The 12,050-nt window shown below is 25.4% G+C and overlaps 1 non-coding gene and 1 pseudogene across 1 annotated transcript; one reads left to right on the forward strand and one right to left on the reverse strand.

Annotated features, from left to right (window-relative positions):
- The first annotated feature begins 5,263 nt into the window (after positions 1 to 5,263).
- Positions 5,264 to 5,335, forward strand: TRNAT-CGU. Its single transcript has one exon. It is a non-coding gene; the product is annotated as a tRNA-Thr (tRNA).
- Positions 5,336 to 5,920: 585 nt separating this feature from the next.
- Positions 5,921 to 8,827, reverse strand: LOC124931859 (annotated as a pseudogene).
- Between the last annotated feature and the right edge of the window lie 3,223 nt (positions 8,828 to 12,050).

Here is a 12,050-nt window from a genome sequence, read left to right on the forward strand (position 1 = left end):
TCTAAAATAAATATTCTATCATTAAAAGTTAATTAGAAAATTACAATAATTTTGAAATATTTATAACTCTTTATTTTATTTTTCTAAAAATGATTTTAGATTAACCTTTTAAAAGAAGTTTTTGTTAAAATAGTTTGATAGTATATGTTGTATTTTGTAAACAAAATTTATTAGTTATTTTTTTATTACTGTATTTTTTTTCTCTCTTTTTATATAAAATAGTGGCTAAAGGTCATAATGATAAAAATCATAACTCTGATTTTTTTATATTATGATTTTAATTTAAGATATTTAAATATATATATATATATATATATTTATAATGAAAACATGTAAATATTTACACATTTTATGTTCTACTACGAATTATCCTAAGAATAAGAAATAGTTGTGAAGTTAAATTGTCCAAACTAAAAATTGAGTAATATAATATAATATAATGGTGTTATTTAAATATTATATTAATTTTTTTTAATTGTTTTAAAATTTGTTTGATAAATGCATTTATTTATTGTAATATGTTAAATTATAATATTTTTAGGTCAATAATAAAAATTTTATATCTGAAATTGATTCCGATGATTATCCTTTAATTCTGTATTAATTGTAATTATTATTTATTTTATTTTATTTATAAGTAAGTTTTTAAAATATATTGTTTAAGATTTCTGATTATTTATTAATGATTAATTTCAGTTAAAATTTGTGTTAAAATTTTTTATACTTATAATTAAGGTATTATACGAAGACATCCATTTATTTTTTATATTCTTTCAAACTTGATTGATATTTTTAGAGAAAATATTTAAAATATAATTTGTCAGTGATTTTGAATAATTAATTTATTATTATGAAAATATATATTATTTTTTTAAAACTCACTCTTAAATGAGATTTTATTATTTATATTCAATTTTTATGAATGGTGGTGTAATTTATATAATATTATGATTTTAACTTGTATATTAATTTATAATGTAATTAATTTACACTTATTTTTATCTTAATTTAAAATATAATTAATTTACACCTATCTTTTATCTTAATTTAAAATGTAACAAACATATATCTTTAAAAAATATATATTTATTGTGTAATGACACGTACAACTTAAGGAAATAAGTCTAGTTCATTTAATTATATAAACATAATTTTTAAAAATTAAATCAAAATATAATTATACTGTAATGTTATTTAATATATACAATCTCAATGTATTATATTTTATAAAATATAAAATTATTTTTATTTCAATATAAATTATTTATTAAAATATATTAAAATAATATTTATAAATTAAAAAATATATATTATATAATACTTATAATTATAAGAAAATAAATAAATTTGATATTAATATATAATTATATTAAAATATTATTTAATATATTCAATCTCAATGTATTAAATTTGATAAGATATAAAATTATTTTTATTTCAATATAAAGTGTTTTATTTTTTAAAAGAAACATAATAGAGTTTAATATGTTTTCAAGTTCATTTCAAATACAATACACAGTTCTCAAACTTGTTTAACATGAATAACTTTCTTAGGTATTCTACGTGTGTTCTTACGCGAACCAATACGTCTATTTTTACGTGAACCAAGTCCTAGTTGAAGAAGAGTTATGTGGCGTGAAACAAAAAAAAAAATATGCGGAGGATTGTACGATCCGATGGATGGAATCTCGAATTCTATTATGTTTTTTTTAATATAAAAAATTAATATATAAATATATTTAAATTCAAGCATTTCGAGCCGAACTCGAGTCTATGGTTATTTGATCGAGTCAAGTTCGAGCTTAATATTGAAAGCTCAATCGAGCTCGAGCTCGAGCCAAGCCAATAAAAAACGAGTCGAGCTGATCTCGAGTCAAGGTTAGTTCGAGCTCGGCTCAGCTCGTTTACACCCCTAAATGCGCAAATGTGGGTTGGATTATTATATTGTTTAATTAGTATATTTATACTTTGATTATATACTTTGTCTAATTATATATAGATTAATAGCAATCGTGAGGATTTTTATTTTAGAAACCGAAGCACAAATTTTTGTGCACGAAACTGGTATTAAAAAACATGAAAGGTGATCTAAAATATTAATTTTTAAATTGTTCAAGATCAATATATCAAAATAATTAGATAACAATATTCTAAAAAGATTGATAATGGGTGTGATAAAAGCTGATATTTCAGTAAAAAAAAAAAGAGAGTCATTTCAACGTAAAACAAGGAAATGTGATATTATAGACAACAACATGAGTGAGTTTCAATTACTCTATCATTGTTCATTGTTGCTCGAGAGAAAAATGTATGCATCATTCTAGAATTGATAAAGGTTAAAGTCATGCAAAAATGAATTGATAATCGCAGATTAATTCTTAAATAATCGCAGATTAATTCTTAAGTGATCTCACAAAATCTCTCAATGTCAAACGTCAACTATAAAAGCTAATATATCCCAATATCATGAGTGTCACGTGAAATATTATGATAGTTTTAATTACGAAGTAACACATAATACTCATAAGCACAGAGTTGATATTGTGATTAAAAAATGTTATTGTAGAGTAACACATAATACTCATAAGCACAGAGTTGATATTGTGATTAAAAAATGTTATTGTAGAGTTTGGACTATACATGGTATTCTGTGTGTACAAGTTGTCCGGACAATATGTCCCTCTAATAATGATATTTTAGAGGATTATGTATCTCATTAGTATAAAAATATAGGTATTTAAAAACATATTTATTTAACATAAATCACATAACAGACTAGAGGCTTAACATAGTGACATTGAATTGAAAATTTTACTGCAAAAATAGGTTCAACTGATAAACTAAGGAAAAATATAAAATAAATTCTCTTGAGAAATTGAAATCTCATTAAAGTGGTTACGAAATGTATAATTATACATTCCACTATTTTTGGTCAAGAAGGTCACAATAAAAAGAATAAAAATGAAACAAATGGCATTGTAAATGTTCCACCATAATTGAAGTAATTTTGATTATTTTTTTTAAAAAACAGCATAGTGCAATTTTATTAAAAAAAACTTATAAGATGGAAAAATTACAAAAATTTAAGATTAGATCTAGAAAATTTTTAAATTTGACAATTAAACAATAATTGAATTGCAGACAATAATAACAATTAATTATATATCGTTTATAACGTTTTTACTTTGATTCTACTTGTCATTTTTTCAAACGAAATATCTCATATTTGACAGAACTTTCTATTCTCTTCATTCCTTTTGATTCATCTCCAGTATTGAATGAGTGCATTTCTATCTGAAGTTATATCTCCCCAAATATCTTCAGCAGTTCTACTTCTTCCACTGTGAGTTCTTGAATTTTTTTCTTTCCAAATATTGTAGATTACTGCTCCAAAGTATCATTTTAGTATACTTACATAGAAGCATATTCCTTTTGCTTTATTCTTTATCCACTCTTGAATTTCTTCCCATGTTCCTGGAAAGTTGATGATGTTCATGTTTGCATCATACCTTCTCCAGATTTGTATTACAAAAGAGCATTCCTCAAATAAATGGTTTATGTTTTTCTCAACTCCCGAACATAGAATACAGTTAATATCAGGAATGTTTATGTATTTTTGAATTATGTCTTTTGTTGTCAACCTTTTCCTGTATACCAGCCAAAGAATAAATTGGTGACGGGAAATAATCTTTGGAGACCATACCACATTATGCCAATCTACCTCTTTTCCTCTTGTTCAAACCATTTCTCATGTCTTTCCTATAATGAACTTCTCGTTGTTTTCTGTTTTCCAGCATATTTTATCATTTCTTTCATTGAGTTGTTTCTGCCTCATTAGGTTTAAGATTCTATCACCCTTTAGAAACGCCTTAGAAGTGAATCACATTTACCTTCTAGACGCCTCTAAATGAGTAATTGATGTATTCTCTTCTAATTCTGCTTCCTTGCATTTCTTCGTAACTTTGATATTTTAGTACACTATATTACAATATTTTAAGATTTTAGGTGATTTTGATATTTTAGTTTATTATATTGTACGATTATGATATTTTAAAATTTTTTGATATTTTAGGTAATTTTGATATTCTAAGTAAAATTGATATTATTGTACACAAATTGCATTAATTTTAAAAGTTTTAGTATAGTGTTTTGAGATTTTAGGTAATATTTATACTGGGTACACTATATTACATTCATTTTAATTTTTTTGTACACTTTCTAAGATTTTATGTAATATTGAGATTTTAGATAATATTAATATTGAGGTACACTACATTGTACAAATTTTAAAATTTAGTACATTGTTTTGATATTTTGAATAATATTAATATTAGGGTACATTAAGTTACACTAGTTTTCAAGTTTTAGTATACTATTTTAAAATTTAGGTAATTTATATTAGGTGTGCAGTCAAGTTGCACAAGCCCAAATCACAGTAAGCAAAACAACAATGGGTCAATCTTTATAAGGCAAATCTTCACAGGTTTAAGTTTCACCAGGTTAATATTCACAACAAGACCAATCAAAATGAGTCCATACCTCATGACAAGGTTAATGTTCACAGGTCCAATCAACACCGTACATGCCTCACAAGGTCAATGTTCATAAATTCAATCAACACAAATTCAAGCCTCACATCTCAATCATCCTAGATCCAAGTCACACAAGATCTGGTCTATTTAAGATATTATATGGTGGACCAATTGTAGTTGATGCGGGTAGAGATAATGGTAATGGAGAAGATGGACAAGTCGTAGTAGTTGGTGCAATTGAGTTACAACATGGTATTAGACCATCAAGTCTGGTGTACAAAAGTGTCAACGAGACAATTACAAAATGTGGTTAATGAACAAAAGAGAAAATTGTTTAGTGAAAACTAATTAGCTTTTGGTTATGATTAATGATGGTGTAACTATTGGTGGTACTAAATATTTGGGTGTATGGTTGGTAATTTTTGTTGATGATATATTTGTTGGCAGTACTACAATTTTGGTTGTAATGATTCTGTTTTTGTTGGTAGTAAATATCATGTAATATGGATGGATGTTGGATAATGTTATATCTATTGTAAGTATTTGAGTGTCACATTCATTGGTTGTTCATTATAAAATAAAAATCAAATCTAAAATCTGTAATTGATACTGAAAAAACATTTTAAAATGTCTAAATATATTCCATAACAATGTTTGAAAGATTCTGAATAATTTGAGTAATGCGTATTTGTCATTTGAGGAATATGTATATTACAATTAATGAAACAAATGCCTCCGTAGCATAGTGGTATTGCGTTCCCTTCGTAAGGGAAAGGCCGCGAGTTCGATCCTCGCCGGGGGCTACATTTTTTATGATTTCTTCCTTATTTTTTTTTTTGTGAAACGTATTATCTACCAAAAATGGGTAAAATATAGACATACAATTTTTATATACATATATACCTATTTATAATCTTTTTTTTCTTCTTCTAATTTTCATGTCACAGATACGTTCATATATATTTAAAATTGTGTAAATTAATTAATTGAAAGTTTTTTGTACAAGTTGTATTTTGTATCCTAATTAAAAAATGTTTTATATTTATGTTTGGTTATAGTAAAATCATATTTAATTAAATGAGTTATGAGTGTTTGAGAGTTATATCATCCTCCCAAAAGTAAATTGGGGTCACAAAAAAAATACTAAATTAGTTCAAATAACAAAAATCCTTTAAATTTTTACTCAAAAGGAGTTACAAATTAACTATGAGAATGATATCCATTATAAATATAAGAAACATACAATTTTCATCTCTCCATTTTATTGATTTATATATTATTGGTGGCTTTAAAATTAAAAACAGTATTTAAACTGTGTTTAGATTGATCTCTATGATCAAATGACCATATACACAATTGACCAATTTATTTATTTATTATTGCCTTTTTATTCATTTCTTGGACTTATTTATTTTGGGATATAGTAATAGTGTGTTTTTAGGCAAATGGTTTTTGACTATAGCAATCTAGATTGTTGCCATATCCCACCTTAAATAGATCACAATATCTCTTATAGAACCCAATGCTATTCTCCACTTGGGGGCACCGGCCCACCTTTTCCACACTCGATCCCTCCGTTTATAGAACCCAGGCACCCTCCCCGCAGTTGTGTCCGCCCCGCTCAGAGTCCACCTCCCCGTGATAACATCATGACACGATGGTTTTGGCGCTTGCGCTGTATTCCAAAACCACAACGCTGTCTTGAAAGACACGGTTGGGTCGGTGGCAACTAAGTCGGGGTTGTTAAGGAGATTGAGCCCAAGAGCTTTACCTGCTTGCCCGTAGTTGTAGTTGCTGTAGAGGACAATGCGAATTCCTAAAACAAATTTGTCAATTGTGAAAAAATAATAATATAGTTAAATTAATATGGGGCTCACTAGGAAATTTGGATAGGGCCGCGACCGAAGTATTTCTTGCCCGGAGCGCATGGCCATTCGGCAGATGAAACACAATAGGCTCCCGGGTTTCCCTTTTCTTGTACGAAACAATAGCCCCAAGAATATGGGCCATCAGGTGCAGTTGGCCACCCACCTAATTGAATTATGAGATCGTTAATATTTATTTATTAAATAATTCACTAAATGACAAATAATTTATTTTTCATTTAGAACTATTTAAGTTTAATGAAAGTTATGATAAATAATCATTACACTTACAATATACAAATAAGAGATATAGTTTTGTGGTAATAGGTTGTGTAATTTTTAATGAGTTTTACTTTCTTTTATTATTTTTTTCACTCAACAAGTGTTGGTAATCCATTTTTGGATTTAATATTTATTAGTTGATATATTTTTCCAACTATATTAAGGTGATTTATGAATAGACTATGTTATAATGTTATCGATTTCTAGGTTAGAAACTATTGTGTCGTCTCCAACAATAACGACTAACAACAAATTAACTTGGTCGATAAAACAAATTAGTTTCATGAGAAGTTTGGGCTAAGAATGCGGCGATCTCTCTCTTCCTAGTACCAGGGTCTCCCGTTGTAGCAAAGCCGTTAAAAGAGTTGGCGGCGGAGATGAAAGCTTCATAAGTATAAAATCCCTTCCCGGGACAGTTAGCATCGTTCCTATGCTTCAACATCTCGTTGAAAAGGTCTTTCGAGATGAGGGAACTAACACCGGTACCTCCTCCGGTCGGTGTGGAAGGTGCAATGGCGGAGTAACGTAGTGGGCTGGGTGGGCCGTAGCTAAGGTAATTAATTAAAAAAATTATATATATAAAAAAATTATATATATATATATATATTTATATTAAATTATTAATTATGTAGTGGGGCATATGGAATTGAAAATGTCACCATAAATATGAGTGAAAATGTCAACCTAGAAATAGGTTTATACGTTACTTAAATTATTTAATAATTTAGTATAATTTTCTTTCTTCAACTTTTTATTTATTAATAATTTGTCTCTTTAATTTTTTATTATAAAACTATTATAAATATTCACTAAATTAGATGATTATTGAAATTATAACCAAATAAATTCTTAATTAATAAGAGCTTAAGATTATTCAACTCAAATTACAACTATTGTACTAACATTTAAAATATAATATCTTATATAAAAAGAAACATTTTAATATAAAAGAGAAATTATAATATTATGTGCTAGATTAATTAAATTTTTAACACTTCTTATGATAAAATAAAATAGAAAAAAAAAAGATTTATAAGGAAAAATAAGATTCAAACTATTTAAAAGGAGAAAATTTTAATTTATATATATTTAATTTAATATAAACACATACATAATTTAATAAACTTTTAACTGCAAAATAAAGTAATTAATTAGATTAAAAAATAATTAATAATTTTCATATTTAACTTATTATTTATTAAATATAATATATATATTTATTCATTTATTATATTTTTAGTGATGAAACATTAGAGCTACTTATATTTTTAGTGATAATTTTAAAGCATTTAAAGCTGGAGATATTTACAAATTGGCTGAAAAGTATTATCCAGTAGACTTTAGTGAACAAGAAATACAATATTTAAGATCTCAACTCCAACATTATAAAATTGATGTTTCTAGTAATGAGAATTTTCAAAATATGTATTCCATCATTAAATTGTGTTGCAGATTAGTTGAAATAAACAAGTCATCAAATTATAATTTGATTGATAGATTAATTGACCTATTTTGACTTTACCAATTTCTACTGCCACCACAGAAAAGTCATTTTCAAGAATGAAACATTTGAAAACTATTCAACGGAATAAGATGGAAGATTTTTAACAGATACTATAATAATTTATATTGAACGAGAGCTTGTTAAAGATATTGATTCAGATTATATAATAGATGAATTTTATTTTATAAAGAATAGAATGTTACAACTTAAATAATATGTAAACGTTTGTTAAATTTTATAGATTTTTTTTATCTTAGTTTTAGATTTTTTTGTCTTATTTTTTAGATTTTCAATAATACGAGATACAATTATATGTATAAATTTGTTAGTTTAATCGGGTATTCATATCAATTTTTAGATTTTGTATATTTATTTTATTTTAGTAGTTCAATTAATATGTTTAATATTCTCCCTTATTACCAGTAATAGTGAAACGTATAATCTTCATAGCCTAGGGAAAAAAAATTTCTGGATACGCCCTTGGGAAGGTGGTGGATCGGTGGAGGTACACTGGCTCTGGCAGCCAGAACCGCAAAAAGCAGGTGTGTTTCCACAAAAGCCGAATTGGCTGCAACATAATCCCCTGCGTATACCTTTCCGCCGGCTTGTTTTCCACATTGCTCGCCTTGAGCAAGAGCTCTTATTGCAAAGAGAACAAATACTAGAGCTAGTGTAAATATCTTCTTCATCTTCTTAATTTCTCAATATGTTGGTTTAGATATTGTGTGATGTACATGAGAAGGGCATATATATATATATATATATATATATATATATATATATATATATATATATATATATATATATATATATATATATATATATATATATATATATATACCTTCTCATATATATATATATATATATGAGAAGAATATGCCCTAGACTTGTGTGTTAATTACTACCTAGATACACACTTTCATTCTTTTGTGAACTTCTAAATCATTTTTCTATATATGTTTTTCACTTCAAGGGCCATTTTTGAATAGGTAAAATATGAATTTTGAGTTTGAATTGGAACATAGTTGCATTTCTTAAAAAAAAAAAAATTATTTAATTTGTAAGACCTTGTAAAACTTAGTCTAATTATAGACAATATGTTTCTAGAAAATGTAGAGAAATGTTTGGACTTGGCATTAAGTAGGCTTTATAATTTATTTAGCTTTGTATCGGTTCTCACGAGGTTGAAATAAAAAAAAAATAAAAAGTTAGGATCTTAGGTTCGGAAAATGTGAAAAAAATATAACATTTTTTTATAAACTATAAACAATGCATTCAGGTGAAAACTCACATAAATAATGTGCTATCTATTAGAATTGATCCAGAATTTAAAGTTGTGGTGGACTTAAAAATAATTTTGGGTAAACTTAAAAAAATAACAACAGAATTTTGAATAAAATCGAGTGGATAAAAATAAGTTTTACCATTGTTTAATAATTAGATAAAAAAATAATGAATTATATTAATTTTTTTAAATTATGGGTGATGTCACATTTCTACCATAAAAAATTATTATTTTATTTTTTTAGGTGAGCTGAAACCCACCCGAGCCTACATCGGAGCCCTACATAATTCCGTTTAGGTCGTTTATTAATTTAATTTATTCATATTTACTCATTTTAAAAATACATAACTAAATTAATTAACTATTAACAGTAAAAAAATAATAGATGAAAAAATAATTAATTAAATTTAAAAAACAAATAATAATTTTTACATTTAATTTCTTATTCTCTTTTATATATATATTTATTGCTTTTTTTTTCCAGTCATTATTCTTATAAATAAATAAATTAATTCAAATATATAAATATATAATCATAAATTAATAGATAAAAATGAAAAAAGAAAAAAAAAAGAAAAAAAAAAGAAAAAAAAGAAATTATTAATAAAAAGAAGAGAGATAAATAAATAATTATAATTAGGCTTAATCAAAAATCCTAATCACCTTTTCATGTCATTCACTCCACTTTAGTTATAAAATTTCTATTCTCCTATTATTACTTGTCTATTTTTTCAATTGAGAATTACATTCATAAAATTAATTAATTAATAATATAAAATAAAACATATAAAATCAATACAAAAACAATTGAGATAATCTATTTAGATATTAAATTATTTACAAATTTAAAATTCTCATATAAAAATAGTGTTATTAGCATTGAATAGAATAGTTTAAGTTGAAGAAGTTTATTTAAAATATCAAATATCTGAAATAAACTTTTAATTAAGATATTTCCTTGATAGATGTTGCCTAAATAAATTCAAATTATTTTAAAATAATTTATTTTCTATTTCAAAATAAGAGAGGGTCCCATTAGGATGATAAATGAGTCGAGTTGAGCCAAATAGTTTCTGACTCGAGCCCGACTCGTTTAGGATATATCTAAGCTTGAACTTTTATAATAGAGTTCGAGCTCTGCTCTCATGTATTTAGTTGAAAGAGTCACTCGCGTCCAATTCGAAAGAGTGCTCAATAAAAGTTTAAGAACTCTTTTAGAACCTTAGTTATAAGTTATCATTTTCCACTCTAATTGAGACAATAATATAATTAAATTAAGTAATCATTATATATATAATTTTAAAATATTAATTTTTTTCTTAATATTTAAGAACACCATAAATATATATATATATAAGAGTCTTAACAAATTATTCAAAACATTTTGATGTAATGTAACGATAGAGACGTAGTAATTTGGTGTCACGAATAGTGTCAGGAAATGATGTGGCAACACGTGATTAGACTTAAAAAATAAAAAATTTATCTCCTATTAAATTTAAGTTCAATCACGTATTATCACAACATTCTCGACATCATTCATGACACAAAATTTATGTTCTCTATTTTTACTCATATTATATTATATATAATGTCATTAATGGTGTTAGGAATGATGTGACAATATTTAGTAGAGAAATATAATTGGAGAGATAAATTTCATTTTTCAAGTCCACTCAAATGTTGTCAAATCATTCACGACACTAAATTATCGCTCTCTATAATTACTCTATAGGGCGTTTGATACATGTTACTAGTTAGTGGTAAGAAAATATCAATGGTATAGGATATTAAAATGTATAAATTATATATATTATTAGTGTTTGTTTGAATAATAAAAAAGTATAAATTATATTGATTTTATAATTTTGTGTTTAGTGAATGATATAAGAAAATAGTAAAAAGTATAAACGACTATTTTATCTTTGTATTTATATAAATTATTTTAATTATACTTAAAATAATAAAAATATATTTAATTATCATACCCCACTTCAACACAAAGCGCTTTCAGATAAAATCGAACCCGTGATATTTTGGTCTCTTAAACTGATTCTTACCACTGAGCTACCTTAGTGAGTTTTTTTTATTGAAATAGGTATACAACCATCCTCAACATTTTATGCATCAATTATTATATTATACATTCACATTTAAAACATACAAACTTACCATCCCATAATTATATGCGTGTTATCATCAAGTTATCCTTTTGTATATAAATACAAAAATTAAAATATTAGTCTTAAATAATATATTATGATAAAATATAAAAAAAATAGATAATTGATAACACATATTTTTTGATTTGGTAAATGATACATAAATCAATATAAGACATTAATTTTTTGTTTTTTCTATTTGGTAACGGCACGTACACGTCACCAATCTTCTGCGAAAAGTAAAACTTAATTGTCTCGACTCTTAAGTTGTCATGATATGGATCAATAACTCTACATTGCACTTAAAAGTTGATTTAGAACAACATGAAAATATTTGCAAGCTAACAAACTGAATAGGTACAATCTCAAGTTTGACTTGATTAAGTTTTCAAGTTTTTTAACGAGCTCAACTCGTTGAGA

The sequence above is a fragment of the Impatiens glandulifera genome, chromosome 1 (assembly GCF_907164915.1).
Source record: "Impatiens glandulifera chromosome 1, dImpGla2.1, whole genome shotgun sequence".
Classification (NCBI taxonomy): Eukaryota; Viridiplantae; Streptophyta; class Magnoliopsida; order Ericales; family Balsaminaceae; genus Impatiens; species Impatiens glandulifera.